The 23492-nt window shown below is 43.5% G+C and overlaps 1 long non-coding RNA gene across 1 annotated transcript; it reads left to right on the top strand.

Annotated features, from left to right (window-relative positions):
* Nucleotides 1–1873: 1873 nt before the first annotated feature.
* On the top strand, nucleotides 1874–22528 carry LOC126505370 (uncharacterized). Its single transcript, XR_007592882.1, has 3 exons — nucleotides 1874–1967; nucleotides 10085–10171; nucleotides 19299–22528. It is a non-coding gene; the product is annotated as an uncharacterized lncRNA (long non-coding RNA).
* The last annotated feature ends 964 nt before the right edge of the window (nucleotides 22529–23492 follow it).

The raw sequence follows: 23492 nt of genomic DNA, 5'->3' as shown, positions 1-23492 counted from the left end.
GCACACACACAGGCATTCCACATATACAGACACATGAAAAATGAACAGAGAGAAAAAGAAGAGTTGAAATTTGAGATAAACACACTCCATGCATTTGCTTACCACACAGTGGTGGTGGCTCAGGTTGACCAGCATAGTTTTATATAGGCGTAAAAATATACTCATTCCGAGATCCTCTGAGCTGCCAGAGATTCAACATGTTTCGATAGCTATAGATACCAGAAGCTCTTCCTTGTATTGCACCAAAATCACAATTTATGCTCCTTTGCTTTTACCCAACCTCTGCGATGGTTAGTCTTGGCCATTGACTCCATTGGGTCTGGATTCAAATACAAGTCTTGCCTCAGGGCAGAACTTTAAGGATATTCCAAAAAGGACGAGTCCCCTGGAATAGATGTCGCCTTCCAACAGCAGCCTGGGCATAAAGAGGTTCCAAGGAGAAGCTGCTACATTTGCCTACCGTGGGAGGAGGGAGTGCGAGAAGTTGTCGCATTTGTAAGGATGGATTGCACAGTCTTATTCTCTGCATACTGAGCAGTTGTGGGTCTCTGTGATAATGGCTCTTGGCATCCTTTTCCTTTGTAAAAATCAGAAATTATTATCCAGCCATATTGATTGTACAAGTTAGTGTGTTTTGCTGTGACATTGCCACACAGAGATATCATGATTAGCATATCCACTCCCAATATCATCTCCAGCCTTCCCCTCTGATACCATTCCTCAATCTTCTTCCCCTTCCCTCATAGCCTACCTTGTATTTTTGCCTTTTTTAAGAATTCTTTTCTTGAAATATTTCTCTACTCTTTACTTTCACTGTATTTAAAAAATTAGCTCCAGAATAGTCTATTTTGAGCGATAGTGTGTCACTCAACTAGTTGGGCCATGTCTTAAGGGACAAAATCCCTTTTGGAATAAAATTCTCCCCAGTAGCTTGCTGTTACCGTGTATGAGATTAGCATAGCACGAATATTCCATTTCGTTCTGGGATAAGTATGTCCATCTAACATGGGGCAGTCTAGTGTCTTTGCTTGCTTGGACAGCCCTTTGAGAGTCTAAATCCTCCAGAGTCATCCCATGTAGGTCACCGTCACCCACTCAGGGGGTCACTGTAGCTCACATTTCCTCCCCTGCTCCACAGGGCATCGTGACTCACCTTGTCAGCCATCCTGTCCAGTCAAGTTCTCAACTGTCAGAACAGGAAGCAAGCTCAACATTTCTCGCTGAATTCAGTGAGCCCAGAGCGGACTTGGTTCAGGGCCACATGTTTCCTTCTCAGGTTTCTGTCACCTTGCATACCCCTCATAGCTCCTCAGCATAACTGACGGGGGTTCCTGCTTCTCATCACTTGATTTCCTCGTCCCAAAGGGGCCTTGGGGTACGAGGAGGTGCCTACCTTCCTCCTAGTTCGATACTGATCCTGTCTGTCAGTGTGGACTCTGTGCAAAGCAGCTGAAGTCACTTCACAAATCTTCTAGAATGGATTAAATAGCTTAACTCTTTAGTTTAAAAAATTATCGTATGGAAACAGAATCCATGGTGTGTGTGTGAGTGTGTGCGCGAGCTCTTGTGATAAGTATAATGCCAAAATTCTTACTTCCTGAGGAGGCAGAGAGAAAACACCCTGTCTCCTATAGAAAGTGCCATTTCTGAGGGTCACTTTGTTTTTCCTTTACTTCCTCCTCCCTTACTGACTCACTTTCTTTAACAAAATCATTCTTTCTTTTGTTTCCTACAGTGATGTGGGAGTGTCATATGTCAATCTGTTGATTTCATTGGTTAAGTAATAAACACACTGCTTGGCCTCATAGGTTAAAACATAGGTGGGTGGAATAAACAGAATAGAATTCTGGGCGGAAGAGGAAGTGAGGTCAGACTCTGCTCTGCTCCCGGAGAGACCCGACAGTTCTGCTGGAGCAGAGACGCCATGCTCAACTCTCCCAGGATGGACAGAGGCTAGAATCTTCCCGGTAAGTGCACCTTGGGGTGCTTACACGCATTATTAGAAATGGGCTAGTCCAGGTGCAAGAATTAGCCTGTAAGGGCTAGAGTTCATGGGCCAAGCAGTTCTTAAATGAATACAGTTTGTGTGTTGTTATTTCGGGCATGAGCTAGCCAAGCGGCCGGGGTGTTGGGGACGCAGCCCCGCCGCTCTTATTTCAACATCCTACCCATTCTTACATTGCTTGTTTTTAAGATAAAGAAGCAGGCCTCCTCCTCTTTTCTAGAAATACAGTCAACGAGTCTGAAGCTCTGTTCCTTCAGAAGCCTAGAAAGACAACTGAATGGCCCCAGTGGGAGAAGCCATTGCTCCAGCTCCTTTCGAGGGTAGGCCTGATGTCTGTCCACAGCTGGGTGATGTGATCATTGCATTAGATTCTGAATTTCCACTGTGAGGTGTACTTTATCCATTGTTTTATGAACTCCTGGACACAAAGGGCTCAATTCTATTCATCTTTGCCTCCTCAGTACCCTGTGCTTGGCAGGCACTCCACCATAGAGTCTCACAAACACCTGGATGAGTGAAGAGAATCACTTAGCGTGCAGCCTCTGCTTGGCTGTCTCTTACTGCACAGTAGGCCTTAGAGTCAGCCCATCGCTCGCTTAGATGCTCAACTGGTACAAAGCATTTCTTCCGCAATCAATCGGACAGTATCTCCAGAACTCCCTTCTCCCACGAAACACACCTTCCTCTCACTGTGTGTGTACTCTAAGTATTCTGCTGAAGACTTCAACGCTGTGCTGACAGAGATTTTGTTTTCAGTGGAAGTCCTCTGCTTATTCAGCCACCTGCATTCCAGTGGTAAAGTTGCTGGCCCGCCAGCTCCCACAGGTCATTCCGGGAGAAATCCAGACTCTAGACACATTCTGAATGACTTTAAACATTGCACTTTCTCAGGGTTCCACAGAGCCAGTGTTTATCACTAGATGAGTACAGTTACAGAGGGATCAAGGGCTTGGTTGATTCTGGGTCATGTCCATTGTAATGGCACAGCCTAAGCCAAGTAGTCCCTTTGTCAACCACTTTCCTAGGCCTTTGACTAACTTTTCCTGTGGGCCACCTCTTTCCTGGGGATGAACTTGAGAGCCCTGTCCGCGTTGGTTCCTTTCTTCTGATCAGCAGACCCGCTCGCTCTTCACCATTCTCCTGGCTCTCCTGTACTTATCACCAGACAGCACGGAGGGCAGGACCCAGCAGCTGACACTTGTGTTTGGCTCGGAGCTGGTTTATGGATCACATGTCAGCAGAATGTGAAATCTCACGTCCAACACAAATAAGGATGATGCCAGTGCTTGGGAATGTCTTTAAACACAAGATTGGTCAACTCAGTGACCCCTCAACCCTACCCCGCTCTCTCTCCATTGCCTTTATTTTAAGATGTTTGCAAAGTGTCGTGTGTGTGTGTGTGTGTGTGTGTGTGTGTGTGTGTGTGTGTATGTGTGTGTGTGAGTGTGAGTAATGTGCTTTTACGATCCAGGTATGACGATTCTGTGAGTGTGCACCCAAAAAGGACTGCAAGGAACGATAAGCCCCTAATTACCCTAGCTTTGATCACCCTGATTCCACTAATTAAGAACTCCACTAAGGAGAGTCCTGGATAATCACATAGACCTTGTAAATGACCTAATAATGATAGAAATAGTCAAAGCCTCGGTGATTAACGAGCAGATGTTAGAGGGAAGCAAACCTTATGGGAAACCATTGCTGCTGGTGATGTCAGCAAGGAACAATTTGCAGACATAATTACTAAAAAATTATCAGAGACTTCCTTGTCAAGTACTTTGTATGTTTATAGAGCTGTTGGTGACTCATTTTAGAAGTCTGGGAGACTTATTTGATTTGGAATCAGGATTTTATTATAGCTGAGCTGTTATGTAATAGCTTACTTAGGCTGATGGGCAGATATTCGACCATGTCAACAGACCTTGGATGTGTGCAGCAGAATTTTCTGGTAATTATTTCAGTAATTCATATCTGGATGCTTCCCCTATATCTTCATGCCTAGAATATGCTCTTCGTTTGTATAAAGCAGTGTGAGAAGCTATGAGGTAGCCTACCAGGCCACCACGAACCCAAATGATTTAGTATACGTATTGGTCCAGAGTTTCTTTGGAATATGAAGTTGGTAATTGCATGTGGAATGGCTGTCTCAGGAGCACTGTGCACTCCCCATAAGCATTTCTATATGTGTTTCTCTGCATAATAAGCCAGATGCTTCATGGTTTTACTGTGGTCAACACTATAATTAGTCAAGCTTTACCCACATATTCCAAATTCCACTGCTTAAGTGCAAAGTCATCTGGGTACACCCAGTTTGGACGTTGGCTGGGAAACTATTGTTTGATCAACACCTCTAGTTGCTAGCCTGAAGCATTTCATTTGGAGTTTCCAAAACACTAATAGCAACCAGATAGACATGTGTCTCTGATGCTTTTGCCTCCAGAATAACTCCAAAATAAATGTACCCAGAGAAACCCATGGCTCCCAAGGAAAGCTTGGACATTTTGTTTTTGTTCCAAAGGGGATGTTCTGGAGAAACGATTAGGAAGATAAGCAGGGAGGCCCCTTATAATCCCTTCCTGGCTCTTGTACTGCCTTGTCCTACTGTATTGATAATAGGATTAATAATAGGGTTTTTATCTCTATAAATGTTTATCTGTTGATTCAAGAAAGCAAAATTTAAACATAGAGCTGTATAATTCATGTAAATATTTGTCTGTGTGGGTTTATATGCAGATATGTGGATCTCATTTAAACACATCAGTGGATTTATTTTACCACTTGATCACCCTTTATGTCTATGCAATATTTATTATTAGGTGAGAGATAAGGAGGAAGGATAGAATAAGGGGATGAAGAGTTAAAGTGGAGATAAAATGTCCCTGCTTCCCCTTTAGGTAAATGGGGGTTAATAAGACAGTTTGGAGGAAAACTGGAAAACTCGCCGACACTAATGACAGGAATGCCTCTTTTGTAAGAATGGATAACAGAGAGTAGTTTATGAAAAGTCACAGCACAAAAGGCAATATTTCATTTTGGTCACTTTAGTTTACAACAAACCAAGCTTCTATTTTAACTCTTGAAGTGGGCATTGTCATGCAAGTAGTCCCCAAAGGAAGAATGCTGCTTCCTTTTGGCATCCTGGGCCGAAGGACAAACGGAGGCAGTAATAGGTGCAGGTGACCACTCATGGTGATGGGTTGGTCAGTGAGCAGTCAGTCATTCAAGCCACGTCCGCGTGGTCACTCATGGTGATGGGTTGATTGGTGAGCAGTTGCTCAAGCACCACCTTTGAGTAGGATGAGAGAGATGAAGTGCAGCCAAGAGCGACTGAGAGCAGCCAAGAACTGGGTGTGATGGCATGGACCTTCAATCCCAGCTCTCCTGAGGCCAAGGCAAGAAGATCATGAGTTCAAGGTCATCTTGAGCTATAAAATGAAACTCTATTTCAAAAGGCCCAATGCCATGGAAGCAGCCATGTTTATGTGGATGACAGGAACTCTGGTTGTTTTTATTTGGTGGGCATGAGGGGGAGCAGTTCTATGGTCCATTTGCTTGGATGCTGACATGCTCTCTGTTCTCTCCTCTCTACTCTTCTCTCTCTCCCTCTTTCTTCTCCTTTCCCCTCCTTCCCTCCTCTCTCCCTCCGTCTCTCCTTCCCTGTCCCTGATAAGTCAAAGAGAATTCATTAACCTCCATTTTCATTAAATCTCTGTTTAGAAAGCATAAAAAGCAAATAGAACAATAATAGAATAATACCAATGAGGCTTTACCAAAGCCTCTTCCCTGCTACTTGGAAAACATTTTTATCAAATTCGAGAGTGAATTAGCTACTTTGTCCTTAAAGAGTCTTATGAAGTTGGTATGGATAATATTCAATTTCTGATGGGTTTCCATCCCAATAAAAATACCATAAATTGAAACTATTCAAAGTTTAAAATACATTTAATCTCGGGATTCTGTAGGCTGAGCTGAGAGGATTGCCACAAATTCAAGGCCAGGAAGTGTTGTACAGAAAGACTCTGGTTAATGAAAACAAAAAGAAAGAATTTACTGTGTCTTGGCTTCTAATCCACTGAGCACCACAGGTTCTCTGGCATGTATTAAGTGTCCCAGAGAGCACTTATGTGGGCCTGCAGTTGTGAAATCTAATGCAAAGCTTGTTTTTGAAGATGCCGTGAGCAGCCCATGTAAATTTAGTGGACATTTATACTGTGTGCAGCATCTCTGACACAAGGTAAAGAAATAAGAGTCATGAGGGATTGGCTGGTGGTCCCCAAATGTTACTGCTAATCCGGGGCGAGGGGGTGGGGAAGAGTGGGCTTGACAGCATGTCCCGAATCTCTTTGATATACTGTCTTTATTGTCCCAGGACATTCTCTTCTTTGATCTTTTATTATTAAAAGTAAGAGTATATATTAAAACACAAAACTAAACTGTTGTGGCCAGAATTCCATCCTCACTTGCACCTGGTTGGAGAAAAGTTGAAGCAGTGCCCAGCTGGTGCCCTTTGCCTTTCACTTAGCTGTGAGTCTTTCCGGGAGCGCTCACTGTTGCTGGCGAGCATTAAAGTTGAGGTTTGCATCTGAAGGTACGTCCTGAACTCTCCAGGGCACATCAGTCTTCAGATTTCATCACTAATAGTTTCCTTGTTCTACCCGTGAAGGGCTGGAGTGTCCTTCTAGTTGTGAAAAACCATTTCCTTGCCAGGGAATGACTCCATCTTACCACTATCAACCCCAGGGATCTTATTCAACATTCAAGGAAACAAAATCTTAAAGAGGCCATGGTGCTGCAGTTGTTTTTCTTCTCCTTCCTTCTCTCCTCTCCCTAAGCCCCATTTTTTTATTCTACAGCATCTCACTATATTGACTGATCTGGCTTTGAACTTGGGACCCTTTAGCCTCTGCTTCCTGAACGATGGCATTACAGGTGTGTGTGCCACCCCCCAATGTCAAGGCTATGAGTTTCTTAAGTCACTGCTCCCATCAGCAGCAAGAGGAGAAACACCTCCAAGATGGCGTGGAGTTATCATCACCTATGGGAAAAGCCAGAGGAAATGAAGGATCCCTGGGTCCTGTCCTGATGAGGGTTTTGTGCTAGTGACATTCCCATGGGCAGGTAAGCATAGGAGACTAAAGAAGGCTGGGTCGTGGTGGCACACGCCTTTGACCCCAGCACTTGGGCGTGGGGAGGAGAAGCAGGCAGATCTCTGTGAGTTCGAGGCCAGCCTGGTCTAGAGATCAAGTGTCAGGACATGCTCCAAAGCTACCCAGAGAAACCCTGTCTCACAAAATCAAACCAAACCAAGCCAAAGCAAGCAAGCAAGCAAACAAACAAACAAAAAAACTAAGGAAATAGGTGAATGATTCAAATGCTGACTCAAACTGAATGCTTTGAAGATGACCATCAGGCATATCCCAGAAGGGTTATTGATAAGGGAGCTGATTCACCCTGCTGTGTGCTTCATCCCATCCCAGCTTCTTCAGCGAGCTCAGAGATGTTGAGTCCCTGCTTCCATTTGCCCATCTCCGGAAAGAGTAGCCTCTCTAGTACCTATTTCTGCATGTGTGCTGGATGAGTCAATAGCCTGATGGGACAACGGAGGCTAAGGACAAAGGACCAAGGGCCCAAACAACAAAACAAAATGCAGATATTAACACACACTTCTGATATTGAATTATAAACATTTGAGGTATCATTAGGCACAGTGAATTAAGCCTGGCTTGGATTATTTAGATATTAAAAACAAACCAAACCAAAACAAACCAAGAGGAAGATGAATGAATTACACTGTGGGAGAAACAGCACAGGAGAGCACCTGTGAGACAGACATGATCTCCCATGCCTCTTTGCCATGTGCCTGCTCATTCATTCATTCATTCATTCATTTTTTCTTTCTCTTATTTATTCATATAATACTTATATTAGTGTCATTTGCTAGGCTACAGCAACAAATCGACTTAAGGAAGTCAGGAAACTGCTACCAATACATTCAGCTATTCCTCTTCTCTTACCCTAGATCTGGGTGCTCTGTTTCAGAAAGCAAGAGGAGAACATGATGAATGCAAAAGTGTTTTCATCAAGTTGGCATTGATCTTCTAGTGTTCTTAAAGAGTTTGAGGATCCCGGCCACTTCATTTGTAATTTTGTTCCCCGACTGGGCATTTGGAAGTGACTCTGGCCTTTTCTCCGGAGGCAAATGTGCATCTCAGGAGCGAGCCGAGTGGTGACCATCTCTTCAGTAGGTCTCATGTTATGAGCCCACAGGAATCGGCATATTCAGGCATATTCAGGGCTCCTGGTCAGTTCTTACATGGACAGAAGCTGATTTGCTCTGTGTCCGCCTTACTCTCAGATCAGTTAAACAAACCCATAACCACGATGCTTTGGATATGAGATGTCATTCTATATTGAGTGGATGGGGAGGGCTAAATATGCACACAGGAAGCAATTTGAAATAATATCCAAAATGTAGGTAGACTTTGAGAGGTGTCTGTTCTAGCTAAAACTATCTACCTATCAGAAAATGTGTAGCCCATACTCTGTTTCGTTATTTTATTTTATTTTGTGTATATACATGCATGTGGAGGCCAGAGATCAACCTTGGGTGTTGCTTTCCACCTTGTGTTTTGAGACAGGGACTCTCATTGGCCTATGGCTCACTGATTCAGCTAGACTGACTGGACTGTAAGCTCTATGGACCTGCCTTTCTCCTCCTTCCCAGAGCTGCTTTCTATGTGAATTCTGGACTTTTAGCTCAAGTCTTTCTCCTTATGTGTTGAATATTTTACCAACTGAGCAACTTCCAAGCCTCTTTAAATATCATTCTTTGAGATGACTTTGGTAGAAAAATCAAAGATTCTTGGGAAATTTAACTTGAGCATTTAGTAAAGAATTCTGACCCGGGATGACAATCAAATCCCTTCTCTGGAATTGCACGAAGCATACAACTGCTGTGTTGGCCTTGGCTTGTGTTGGCAGCCGAGTCGCTCCCATGGTGCACTCGTTGGTCTGTTGTCTGCAGAACTGACACGCCTTATGCAGGTGAATGTCAGCATTATGTCTCCTACCTTAATTATATTGGCTGCGCCCATACAAATGAGCATCATCTTCAAACATAAGACCATTCCTTGTTTCATGTTGTCAGTTCTCCCTTTTCTACTTGACTGTTTCTTGTAATATAAAAACATGTGGTTTGATGCCTTTCTATTCAGAAAACGAAAACAAAAACAAACCAAGAACTAAAGCGAGCCCTGAAAGCTTCCATTATACAGTATCCTTTCTCTCCATGTATCCTATTCCGTTACAAAAAATTCCTGAACAGGTTTTGTTTGTTCTTATTTTCCCACACTTATTGCCTTGCTTTCCCGTGTTCTCCCCTTGCTGTTAACTCTCCAGTCCTATTTTCTCCTTCTGAAAATACCCTTGGGATTGCCAATGAGAATGCCCCCATTGCCAGGTCAGCAGGACATTCCTTGAGAAGGTGGGCAGCATCCGTTGCAGCTGGTTTCATTATGATAAAGCACTTCCTCCCCCAGGTCAGTGCTGCCTGCGTTCACCTCAGTGCTGGAGGCTTTCACGCTTCTGTCTTCCTACCACGTGCACACACTCTAGGTGACCTTGTCCTCATTGTGCCTGTTCCCCAAGCCTCTGACCTCTTGTCTGTCCTGCTTTTCTCTTCTTCACAGTGTTAGGTGTCTCAAAGAAACCCAGGACAAATCTCACTCAGTTTCTGTGGTTCCTCCCAGTGCTTCTCACCCTGTCCCCTACCCTAAACCTCTCCCTCTCAGGGGCTGGGTTTCTGCTTCCCTTCCCCCCAGCTTCTCTTTCCTATACAACCTCAGCTATTTTGGCTGTGCAGTCTCTTGGTCCGTGGCTCCTCTCTTGGTCCTCTTGACCTTTTCTCTCTTCTCTTCTTCTCTCCATCTCCTCTTCTTCTCATGCTGCCCCCCACCATGGCCCCATTTGGTTTGGATCCTTCTAGATGTTTCTGGCTATTTTCTCCCTCATATCTACAATAAACCTTCTCCTCCACCATACCTAAGAGTGTCATGACCTCATTTTTTTCTCTCTCTCATCTAGTGCGGAAACCACAAGATTGGCATCTATGAGATCCCTTCCAAGGGACTTGGCCTCTCTGAACCAAGCTGCTGATTTGACTTTGCTAGGGTATGTACATATCATTTGTTTCTTCTGGCTTCTGCTACCCATCGAATTTGACTCCAAGTTCTAGAGTCTGCCTCTTCAGCACCTTTCTAACTCTTGATCTCTCCTCATCTTCTCTGTAGATGTCTCTCTGGCTTCTCCAGCCTGCTAGGCCTTCCTGAGCATATCGCTCTGGCTCTTGAACCCTACTGTGGCCTTTGGAGCCCCAACTCACTGGTAACTCTCTACTTACCATGATACTTACTTTCTCCTCTGCCGCTTGCAGCTCCCTCCTGGAAACTCCATAAAGTCCTTCCAAGCCTGCAAGCTTTTCTCAGAGCTACCTGCTCTAGCTCTCCTCGTGCCTTCCTGGGCCTAACCTGTTTTTCCACTAGGAGGTGCCTGTTAGTTCCTGCCATTTCCTCAAATCCTTCTGGGCCCCTACAATATTGAAATTCTTCCAGGTGGAGCTCCTACTCTTTGCTCTCCTGATCCCTATCATCTCCCTCCTGAAAGTCCTGCAGCGGCTTTCAGCCTTCCTGAGCTTCTCTCTGTCTCTCAGCTCCCTCTTAGAGAAACCCTCCCTCGGGCAGAAGTCATTTCACAGACTTCTCTTGCCTGGACTCAGAGATGTTCTTATAGCCTCACCGTCCTACTGCAAATGGCTTGGCCTCAGTGCAGCTCAATCATTGGTTGAGGATGACACACTGGCTTTTCAGACTCCCTCATATGGTAACAACCTCAGCCACTGTACAAACGTACAAACAAATGACCCAAATCTTTCATAGTTCAACTTTCTTTGCTCTACACTTCCAAAGTTCTCTTATGTCTAAGGCCTCTCTACTTTTCACTCTTAAGAAGACATTTTATCTCTATGATTTCTCCACTCTCCACACCACCACCACCAACAACCAAACCAAACAAAAATATCTTAAGATCAGTGGTTCTCAACCTGTGGGCCGAGACCCATATGGGGTCAAATGACTTTTCTCAGGGTCACCTACAACTATTGAAAAACACAGATATTTACAAGAAACCAATATTCTGTAATGGTACACTATAAAGAAGTTTGGAAAAGTTCCCAGTCTCACTAGGGACTGTATTTATGGTTTAAATTTTTATTTTGATACTAAAGGATCTTCAGTTAAATCTTCAACTCATAATTTTAAGGCTCAAACTTAACAGGGGTAAAGCTATAAAGTCCTATCAAAGCTACTACCATTGTAAACTGTTAAAGATGCTTAAGACATGCAAGTTAATGCCCAGCCACCTCAAACAGGACCAAATTCGTTAATTCACTCAGAACGAGGCTCACAGTCATGCTAAGTACAAATGTAATTCATTTATAGGCACAAGCTTTATTGAACTTCGTCAATAAACTCTCCATGGTTAAACCTAAAGCTAGTAACTAAAAACAAGTCAAGTTTATTTCAAAATCAGACATTCTGAATAGATGATAGTCCTCAAACTCTTGGAGATCTGCTGAATGTGGCATTTAAAATGTTTAATAAAAAGCTTCTCACGATAGGCAGAAATGCCAACTCCTGGTGGTGAGCCTACGGTCTCCAAAGAATACCGGGCACAGACAACTCCATCTGAACCACGGTAATGCCAACCACTGGGAAGAAAGAACTACCCAATGCCTCACCTGCCACCAGGGCCTTGCCCACAAAATGGACACACTGTTGGGTTGACGACCCTGCTCTGCCTTGCCAAAGCAGCTCAGTTTTTCCAGGTTCCTCCTCCACAGGAAACTCTCTCAAGCTTTCTGGGTCTGGCAGCCAAAGGCAGTTGCTGTCCTGTGCAAGAGCTGAAAATCTAATGCTGTTCTATGAGAGTGGAAGGCCTATACGACCTCTGACCCCTAACACAGTCGTGGAGACCATGGGAGCCTAGGGTACTGTCTCTGCCATTTTGATGGACACAAGGGCATTTGAATTATATCCTGCTATAGTTTATCCTTCTCAGATCTCTGGTGATATTGATGGCTAATTGTGACTTTATGTTAACAGAGACAAGCAAACCAACTCCTTCCTCAAGACTATAGCTGTCTTGTTAGTTAGTTCGTTTTATATGTAAAAATAGAACCCTGGGGATCCTTTGCCTAGAGCTCCTCCCTTCCCTTCTTTGACCATCATTCCTGCCTTCCTGGACCCTGACAGGGACACCCCAATTTCAGCAGAAAGTAGTTACACAAGAGATTTCATTGTCCCTTTATCATCACCCCCAAAAAAATAAAGCTCAAAAAAAAAAAAAAAACCCCAAACACCCAGTACCTGTGGCTCCTCTCAGAACTTGTCACCTTGTCCCCAGTCCAAACCACTCCGCCCCAGGGTCTAGGCTTCTCCTTTCCTTCCCCCAGCTTCTCTTCCCTATATATCCTCAGCCATTTGGACTACGCAGCCTCTTGGCCACTGGTTCTCAGCTCCTTTCTTGGTCCACTTGCCCCCCTTGTACTTCTCTTTCTCTCTTGCTCTGCCCCCTTCTACATCTCTTCCCCATCTCCTCTCCTCCTCTCATGGCTTAGTTCAGTCTGGACCCTCCCAGATGCCTCTTTTGTCTCCCTCATGTACAATAAACCTTCTCCTCCACCATACCTAGGGATGTCCTGTTTTTTTTTTTTCTTTCATTCATATAACACGTGTCACTACCTGATTGTCCTTTAGATACCAAGCCTATCTCTAACACTTCTCATCTGTCATTTTCACTAGACTGTGGCTTCAAGAACAATAGGAAGGACCTGGCTTCCTGACGGCAGTCTTTCATGCCTAATGAAAGTGCCAGGAATGGAATAAGGGCTCAATCCACACTTGTCGAATTGATCAATTAATGTGTGTGAATAGAATCTAAAATAGACCAGTCAACAAGCTGCTTTTCATGGTAATTCTGGGGCAAGTGAGCTTCCTTTTATATGCAATTGACAGCTGAGATCAGAGGTGGGTCAGGACAAATCCAGCTGTTGCCTCTTCTCTTTGTAGACTGTGTCAACTTTTGTATTGCAGTGACCCAGAGGGGTAAGCTCACACAGAGATGGTGCCCACCCTATGAAGATGAACACATTGATACCTCCCAGGAGATAAGTCAGTGAGTCCTGGGTTATTGTATACCTTAGAAGGCAGAACAACGTAAGGGTATGAGAGTATTCTGCAGTCAGATACCTCAGGTTCAAATCCAACTGAGGTGCTGGCTAAGTCACCTTTTCTCTTTCTCTCTCTCTCTCTCTCTCTCTCTCTCTCTCTCTCTCTCTCTCTCTCTCTCTCTCTCTCTCTCTCTCTCTCTCTCTCTCTCTCTCTCTCTCTCTCTCTCTCCCTCCCTCCCTCTCTCTGTGTGTGTCTCAGTTTTCTCAATCATGAAACAGCAGTAGTGTGAATTAATAAGGATTTAAGTAACCAGAACTGTCCAGAAACTCAACCATTTATAGAATTGCATGGTGGGAGGGTAATTGTATTAAGAAAACTTGACTATAGGTAATGTAAGAGTTGGGAATGTGTGAGCAGTCCATCTGGAATGTATGTAAGAAGTGATCAAGTTTATTGCCCTTCTTTCCTGGTTCATTCTGCTGAATCTTGAGCCACTTGGTATGAACAGACACAGTGGCCCTCTGTGCCAGATGGAAGAGGCCACCTGTGCCTTTGCTTAAGTATCCTTTTGGAGCACACACAGGGAGCAAATGACTAGCATGTCATCTGTTCTGATCTGAAGGAATGCACCGGAAACCTCAGGTGCAGTCACTCATTCTGGCCTTCTGTGTGGGCGGGCATCTGTGAGAGTTTTATCTGAATCTCAATCTCAGTGTGACTTTGCACATTGGGCGGATGGTGTCAAGGCACCTGGAAAGCTGCCTAAGAATGTCCTTGCCGGTTTGGATCTTTTCATTTGGAACCTGTGTTCGATAGGCCCAGTCTTCTCTAAGTGTCTGGGTCAAGCCCTTCTTCTTCTGGGATGGCCTCCAGAGAACTTTCATTGCTCACCATGTCTGAGACCCACTCACTTGGCCCCAGCAGAAGGGGCTTTCTTAACAATGCTCGCAGACCATAGTTGTGTTTGGTTGAGCTGAGTTTGAGCTGGCTACACTTAACTGATAGAAAAGCGTCCTGCACACCGGATCTGCTGAGCAGTCAGCAGCTTAGTGGTCCAGTTTCTGTTAACATTTCTAGTGTTTCTTGCTCTAATTCATCACAGTCACTCCAGACCACCCAGTGTTCCATACATCTGGATGGCTTTCCCTCATCTTTGCCACGTTTGCTCAGATACATCATTTAGATACCAGTTCAGTAGTCGTGGCTTCACAGAAACATCCAGAACAGGCCATAATACTAACAACCAGCACTGAACTGGAGCTTCTCCTCATCTGGCTCCACTGCTCTCCTCCATGGCACCATCATTTTATTGATCATTTCTATGCACTGAGGTATCGGTTTAATGCTGTGTCTTTTGCTGGAGCAGAGTGGGTGCTCCCCCAGTGTCCAGAGTTTGCAGGAATGAATAGTGAAAGAATGGATGAAGACAAAAGATGAAAAATGACTATATGCCTGCACAGTATACAAATGCATTCAGTGACTTTTGCGGGGCCACTTCTACGTGTCAGGTGTGATGATAGGACAGAGAACAAAACCAGTGACCCCTGTGACATTCAGAGAGATCTTCCCACTCTGAATCCATTCTAGTCCAGTGAGCAGGAGATACCGAGAGCAATGGAGAAACCATGACTATCAGAAGTCCCGGTACCCCAGCAGGGCGGTGAATGACAACAGATGGAATGTGTGGGAGTTTCGTGTTGACTGCCCCCACAGTGTCTTTCTAGGTGTGGTGGTTTGAATAAAGAAAGTCCCCACCAGGCTTAGGAATTCTAACCTGTGGTCCCCAGTGGGTGGTGCTGTTTGGGAAAGTTAAGAGACCTTTAGGAGGTGGAGCAGTGCTGAAGGAAGAACATCAGTGACACACAGTGGGAGTGTTCATAACCCCACTTCCTGTCCTCTTCTTCTGTTTCCTGTATGCTAATGCAAATGAGGTCAGTCAGCTTCCTGCTTCTCCCACCATGCCTTCCCCGTCCGTTTCTGTATCTTCCTATTACAGACAGACTCTTTTCTTTTGAAATTGCAAGGTTAAGTAAACCCTCTCTTCTCTGAGGTCATGGTGTCTTACCATAGTAACAGGGAAAGGTTACCCTAGTTACCATAGTAACAGAAGAAAGGTTTGCCATTGGTTTATTTCCTCTTTCTAGTCACGTGGGCTGTAAGCATAAGGTGGGGTATTAGTGACCTTGTCACCATTGTCCCTCATTCCTGCTTTGTCAATCCCTTCAACACACAATGATTGATAATGTGTTTAATATAGTTTCACTTTTGTGTATGTGTTATTATTATTTCTCCATCTTAAGCTACCATCTTATTGAAACATCACCAGTCATGATAAAAACTGTTAGTTTACTTTATTTCATGCCCATATCTGCTTGTATTATTGCATTTTCTGTGTCCCTAGAGGTTACAGGGCCTGACCACCTCTGTTCCTCTGAAGGCACCGCTTTATTGCCAAAGGACACCAATGCTGACAACCACGTGTCCTGAGTCACGGAACCCTACAATTCTCTCAGACCTGGGGACTTTAAAAAATACTTAAAAACATGGCTGGGGAGATGGTTCACTGGATAAATCAAATGCAGTGCAAGCATGAGGACCTGGCCTCTGACCTCCGATCCCATGGAAGACTAGACAAGGTACACACCTGAGATCTCAGAGCTACTGTGGAGACAAAAGAAAGATGGAGACAGACGGGGCATCCCCAGAAGCTCACAGGCTAGCGAGTCTGGCATATCCTGTAGTGAACAGTAGATCTCAGAAAGGTAGGAGGCAAGGACCGACATGTAAGGTGGTCTTCTAACTTCACACGTGTGTCATGGCAGAGGCACCCACCTTCCCATATACTGACATGCACATACAGATAGAAACATTAAAAAGAAATAGAAAATAAAAGAATACTTAAAAAACAAAGCCAGGCAGAGTGGCACACTCCTGGCATCCCAGCACCAGGGAGTTGGAAAAATCAGAAAGAATACAAGTCCAAGGCTAGACTGGGATACAGAGTGGATCCCTGCCTCCAGACCTGAAAGGGGCAGCAGAATGATACTCCAGAAATATCTTCTATCTCATAGTAAGCACCAATCATCTTGAAAAGAAAATGAGAGTTGAGTAAAACTCAAACCAGCCAAGCTGTAATTGGGGCTGAAAAGGTATTTTAAAAGAATATTCTATAAATTTTCTATAATTTTCCCTTTTGCCTTTTACATACTCTACCTCCTTTTTGGGTGGGGTAACTTAGAAAACAATTTGATATGCTTTGGTTAGGGTAGAACGAGATGAAACAAACTGTGTTTAAAAACCATTGCAGGATCCTGGAGCTTGAAAAGGATCCCTGCCTCTGCATTTTAAAAGAGAAGGAAGTGAAGAGGAGATGACCTCATTCAGTCCTTTGAAGGACTGATACTCAGTAAGGAAGAAGTGCTAAGCAGGGTGAGTCAGTTTCAGCCAGCATCAGGGATGACTTATACCCAGAACTTTCAGGCAGCTGAATTCCATGCATCTCTCTGTAACCCTGGGAGGCCAAGTCTCCTTGAAGGCAGCTGGAGGCTGAGGAGGAGAAAGACTAACGACAAAATATACGGTACTGCATCCTATTCTCCCAAGCACTGCAGTTTGCAGGTCTGCTGGTAATTAGTGCTCTCCTCTCCCCTGCCCCACCTCTTGGGATGTTAAAAGAAGGAGAAAATGTTGGTGTGTATCTTCACAAGGTCCTCTGATCTGTGGAACACTGAAATTCGATCCAAGAGAAAGAAGGCAGAGATGTCTCCTCTCACACAATACCTACATATGTCTCTATGTATGAATATAAACACACATGTGTGTAAATAGTTCATACAACTTATGGAAGCTTGGTATGGTACAAAGATATCTTGCCCCACCCCCAACTTCATAAACTTATAATTTGTTACTTTGCATGACAATTTTTTCTTTGCAAAATGATTCTCAAAAATCCCATAAATGAATGAAATAGCAAGTTCATTGACTATGTATAATTGTATTTGCTGTGTACTATCAATTACAGTAATTATCTGTAAACATTTTCTATTGTGCTAGCTATGGAGCTAAGGTTTATGTATGAAATAGTTCATTTGAACACGAAAATTTGTTTATTTATTTTGCCGCAAGCTTTTCCCTTCTTTGAAAAGATTTTTAAATAGGATTGTGGAAAGCCAGTGCCATGAAAACATATGATGCCCTTTGAGCCTATCCCTCCATGCCTCGATTCCCTCCTCTGTGTTTTCCCTCTCCCAGCCAGTAATTCCCTTCTTTCCTCTAGACAGCTTCGCTCTGCTTTCTTGTCATCTGCTCAGATCTGATTCTACCTATCTATAAAAGCTTGAACTGATAAATGAGAGACGTGATTTTTGTCTTTCTAAAACTCATTTAGTTCTCATCTAAGTCTCTGGTGTAGGAAGAAGGTACTACCACTGGGCCACACTTCTCAGAAACTGGGGTTTTAAAAAGCTCGACAAGTTCCCTAAGTCATACATTTATTAAGATATGGAACTGGAGAGTGTTTTTACACAGGCTAGCCCTGTACCCACCTTTCCCCAACAGACACAAAGCAACATCTGTATAAATAGTTTGGGGCAGTTAACGTATGGCTAAAATGAATGTATTAACCCTTGCTTTGAACATCCAGCCCTTGATGTTGACACATTTTCTTTTCTATCATTAAGCATTCCAGTGTGTTTTTGTTTTCTAAGTTTGGGGAAATCTGGTTTTGAATACTTACACTGCATTCTTGCTGTGTGACCCTGGGACCAATGGCAGGCCTGAGCAGAGAAAGAGGTCAGTGTGCCTCGACAGAATGTATAGAAACTGCCAATCTAGATTCTTATCTGCATATAAAAATTATTGTCCCCTTGATACAGAATGAACTCTGCAGGCACCAGAGGATTTGCGTATTGGATAAGAAATTGTTGGCTTTGATGTGGTGACTGTCCTTTGTGGTCGGATCTCATGGGGAAAGGCCTATTCCGTCAGGGATGCTGCCCAAGGATGCTGGTTTAGCATCTGCCAGCTTAGAAAATGCACAGGATCCACCTACTCAGATGCGATCTGCCAACACACACACACACACACACACACACACACACTCTCTCTCTCTCTCTCTCTCTCTCTCTCTCTCTCCTCATACAGAAACAAGCATGGATGAGAGGCAGTGTTGTGGGAATGCCAGATCCTTAATCAGCAGAATTGTCTCATTAGAAACCCAGGCAAAGCAGAGGGAGATGGTAAAGGAACCCCAATCCTACCAGAGAAATGAGTAGGTGTGAGAAAACATGGAGACTCTTAACCTAGACAGAAATTAAAGATTGCTCCAGCTCCAGCTGGGGCAAAGTATGAGGAAGGCCAAGCTGGGCAAGCACCTTGCTGCCGCGGGTGGGAAGGAGTGGATTAGTGCAAGGGCCCAGGACCTAGGCTTATCTGTTAGTTCAAGTTTTGATCTCAAGGCTGGGAAAGCCGTGGCCAGAAATAAATGTTTAGGGCATGGCATTCTTTCCATGTGAGGACACCACATTCCTTCTCTTTAGTGACAAGTGACTAAAGAGTGAGCTGTGTCCCATTTATGACCTAAGTCCATAAAAATGCAGCCACGGGCATCTGGTCCAGCTCTTGGCAGGAAAGAGTTAAAGCTAAGCATTGTGGCCTCACTCTTTTCTTTCTTTTCAGTGAGCCACAGTTTGGGACAGGAGCTTAAACTTGCTGCATTTGGGGGCTGGCTGGGGGGGTGGGGTGCCTCCTGACTCTGGCCTTCCCTTTCAGCCTTCTATGGAGAGCATAGTTCTCCTGCCTTTGTGCTTCCCAGGACTAGAAAACGCTCAAGAACGTAAACCCACAGACAGAAGTACAAAAAAAAAAAAAAAAAAAAAGAAGTGGTCGAAAATCATTTTTATTCCTAGAGACCTGAGAGGGTGTGAGTGTGTGGGCGTGTCTGGGTGTCCGTGGTCTGTGGAGGAAGTGGACTTGCTGCAGTAATCCTCCAACCAGCCCGAGCACAGCTTCCAATAACAAACGGTGACATTTACACAAATCTTTGTGGTTGTGCCTTCCCTTTCTTCGTATAGGAAACCAGTCGGATTTTTAAATGCTTTCGTGATGTGATCAGTAGACTGTAATGGGAAAGAATTTCCCTGAAACTTGACATGCAGTCAGAATCAGGAAGGACGATGGGAAAGAACCGAGCGATCTCAGCTACTCAGGATACGGCGCTTTCCGACATCTGGACACCCAAACAAGCATTCTGCATTCGACGTTAACTTTAATGAAGTTTTTCCCGTGGAGCGAATTGGATGGTTACATATTTGGCAATCATCTTGTGGTTTGTTGCTTACACTACCTGACCCAAAGTTCATTTTCCTCGTGTTGGCCGTGGGAAAGAAAAAAAAGTGTGAACGGCCAGAATGTGAAGAAGGGTACAGAGCACAGTGCTCAGTGTTTAGCTGGCCAGCTTCAATCAGGGGACGGTAAAAGATCGCTTGCCAGCTGTCTGAGATATGAGGTATAACAAAAGAGGGAATAGGAGCTACTTGGTGGAGAAGCCCACAAAATAGGATGGTTATTTTATCTTTTATACAATCTTTTCTTTTTTTCAAATTTTTAAAAATTGAAAATGGATTTTCATACAATATATTCTGATTAGTTTCCTCTCCCCCAAGTCCTCCCAGATCTTCCCCAATTCCCCACCCACTGAAGTGTGTGGAGAGAGAGTATATATATATATATATATAAACTCTCTCCCATTAGAATATAAACAGGCATCTAAAAAATAATAAAATAATAAAACATAAAATAAAAACAGACAGAATAGGAATAGGATGAAGTGAACTAGTTTCCAGAAGGAAAAGAATGAAGGAAAAAGCCCTGGAAACACATGTAGAAGCAGGGACACACATATTCACACACGTGTAGAAATAGAGACACACATGTTCACATGTGTAGAAGCAGAGATGTACATGTTCACACACTTGTAGAAGCAGAGACACACATGTTCACACGCATGTAGAAGCAGAGACACACATGTTCACAAACACAGGAATTTCATAACAACACAATTGCAGAAACCATCATATACAAGAGACATATAAGGAAAAACAAAGCAAAACAAGCAAACAAGAGCAAAACAAAATATTAAGACTCCAAAAGTATGCCTAAAGTTTTATGAGATAAGGAACCTTCCAAAATGCCTTTGAGCTTGTCTAGTGATGGCTGTCTCATGCTGGGCATGGGGTCTGTCTTTCACATTGGTTTATCTTTTTAAAAAAATCCTGAAATAAAAGGCCACTGTTTTGCCTACATTGTTTTGATTCCTATCAAAGACCCATTAGAGCAGTGGTTCTAAACTTTCCTTAACACTGGTATCGTTCCATTCTTTATGCTGTGGTGACCCCCAACCATAACATTATTTTCATTCCTACTCTGTAACTATAATTTGGCTACTGTTATGAATCATAATAATATTTTTGAAGATGGAGGCTTTCCAAGGAGTTGTGCCCCACATGCTAAGAACCTCTGAATTAGATGAACAACTGTCCTGGCTCAAAAAAAAAAAATGCTTTCAGGAGGCTCATCGACAGATGTTCAGGTTTGTCATTTAAAGATCTCTGAACAGAAATATCACCTAGTGTGCTGAAAAAACATTTGGAGCCCCCTTTACAATGTATTTAAGCAAATACATTGTAAAGTAAAGGTCATGGCTATCTCCAAGTGCTGTTTTGAGGAGTTGGAGGGAAAAGAAGAGGATGGGTCATGAAAATATGGTGTTGGAGGGAGCAAGGTACTCTATCACATCAGCAAGAACACAGGGAATGTCTGTGTGACCAGCCCAAGCTCTGTTGTGTGCATAGATGATTATATGTGGAGTGTGAGTGTAACTGTGGTACCTATCCGAGTAGTTGTAAGCATATGTGTGCATATGTGGGTATATGTTGTATGTGTACATGACAACATGTTTATGTGTGCATGATGACTTGGGTATGTATGAATACATAAAATGCTTTTGGCTCTGCCCTGTCAAAAATGGCAGAGGTTCATTCAGTGCCAGCTCTGCGAGTCATGCTCCCAGCCCCATTTCCAGGTACACAGCTGGTCTATATTGCCATTAAGCAAGTTGTAGCACTCTGCTCACTGTTGAAATAGGAGCGGCGGCAGGGCTGCGTCCCAAGAGCCAGAGTTCATGCTGCCAGCATGAATCAGGAAGCCTTCCCTTAAAGAAGCTACTCAGTTTTTGCCAGTAAAGCTGAGTCAGGAAACCTCTTAAAGGAGCCATGCCTCTGCCTGCCATCAACAAACAAAGCATATTTAAAAATATGTGGCTCCCAACAAGCTCCAATTGACTCCCATTTCTATGGGTTTAGAAGCCCTCTTTTTTCTTTTTTAAAGCCTTTTTTAGGTCTTATGTAGATCTATGCCCACCCCCCAAATTGTAAGCATCATTCTCTTGGCAGAGACATGCTCATTTGTTCCCCGGCCACTCAGACCCAAAATAATCACTCAGAAACTATATTAATTACAACACTTCTTAGCCAATTAGCTTATGCCTATTTATAGCTAACTCTTATATCTTTAACAAACCCTCTCTATTTATCTGTGGGTCAGCACTAGATTGTGGCCTACCAACAAGTTTCCGATGCCTGTCTTCTCCTGCAGCTACATGGCATCCCACTGACTCCACCTTCTTTCTCCCAGCATTCAGTTTAGTTTTCCCACATAGCTCTACTGTGCCCTATCACAGGCCCAGACAGCTTCTTTTTTCATCAACCAATAAAAACAGCACATAGACTGAAGGACTTCCCACATTGTTAATAAATAATATAGATAATAATACTATAAAGCACACAGTCAAAGAAACAGGAATATATCTTATTTTCTAACTACATAAACTTCACTGTCTTGGAAGCCAGTCAAGACTCCTTTCCCCACTCTTAGAAGCTCTGTGACCCTGGATATGTCACTCAACCGCTCAGGTGTCCCCCCAACCTCCTCACAGAGTCATCACAGCCCATCCTACACCACACTCTAATTATTAACTCACTTGTGTTTCTTTTCAATAGTACTGTGAATATTTTGTACTTGTATTTCTTCTCGATAGTACTGTGAATATTTTGTAGTGTCTTAAGTGAGAATTCCTAACATCTAGCCCACTGTCTACCAACTAGAGGAGGTCACAAATAAATATATAATTCTGAAATGGCAACTAATTAGTGGTCTCAATGTGACACAACTTGTAAAGGAAATTTAGAGGTGAAAATTGGAAGACAAGAAAGGGGACTGTAAAAGGACTGCCGAGGAAACTGGAGATGGCTTCACCAGCATAGTATGGCATCACAACTCAGATGGGAAGGCCATGTGTCTGCTAGTCTCTGGTTCACTTTTCTGCCAGGCAGGGGAATTCAAGAGGCTACTCAGAGGCATTCAGACTCAGAGGGTGAACCAAAGCAGCCCTAGGAGCTAGAAATCATTATGGTCTTTAGACTTGACTTTGGTCCTCTCCATTCTAACAGCTGGGGACTCTAGGGACTAGGCGGTGTATAGAGATGCAGAATCCCATAGTCTATGCTGATACCTCCTGCATTAGTGTTACAAAGCTATGGGCCACATGTACTTAAAGCCTCAATGTGAAAAGTTGTACTTGCAGAAAATGGAGAGAAGAGATGATGTTTCACCTGGTAGCTGCAGGGGAAGCTTTTCTGAAACAGTAAACCTAGGCTGCCTGGAGATAGAGTCACTGCTTCAGGGATGGACAGACAGGGTGAATGAAAAAGACAGCACCGAAAGGAAGCTGCTCTAGGCAAGGATGGAGACTCAACAGTTAACAGTATCCCTGCCGTCAGTGCTGAAATCTTACTAGATAAAACAGTGTCCAAATCACTTCCTATATACTTTCTCATAGTAGTTAGCAACCTCAATGAAACAGGAGATCCTGATGTCCCCACATAATTATAGATGAACAAATGGAGATAAGCAATTGTCTCTAATCCATCATATTTAATAGGAAGCTTGTCAATAGTGTCTAGATTATAAGATGATGAAAGGAATGCTACTATTGTATTCACATGGCCTATACCAGTAAAGATATGGCATTATGTAAATTTTAAGAAAAATTTAAAGTTAATGACAGTTAATAATAACCTTGCTAACAAATTAGAAGGGTAAAGCCTAGAATATACAGCCAGCTAGAAAGAAATTATTACTTATATGTTGTGGGATTCCCCTCTGCATGCTGTGTATGGCTTTATTACCATTGGTTAATAAAGAAGCTG

Source organism: Alexandromys fortis, unplaced genomic scaffold (genome assembly GCF_014885135.2).
Source record: "Alexandromys fortis isolate MF-2015 unplaced genomic scaffold, M_Fortis_MF-2015_v1.1 scaffold_62, whole genome shotgun sequence".
NCBI lineage: Eukaryota > Metazoa > Chordata > Mammalia > Rodentia > Cricetidae > Alexandromys > Alexandromys fortis.
Note: the sequence above shows the minus strand (reverse complement) of the source record. Positions and strands in the feature narration are given on the sequence as shown.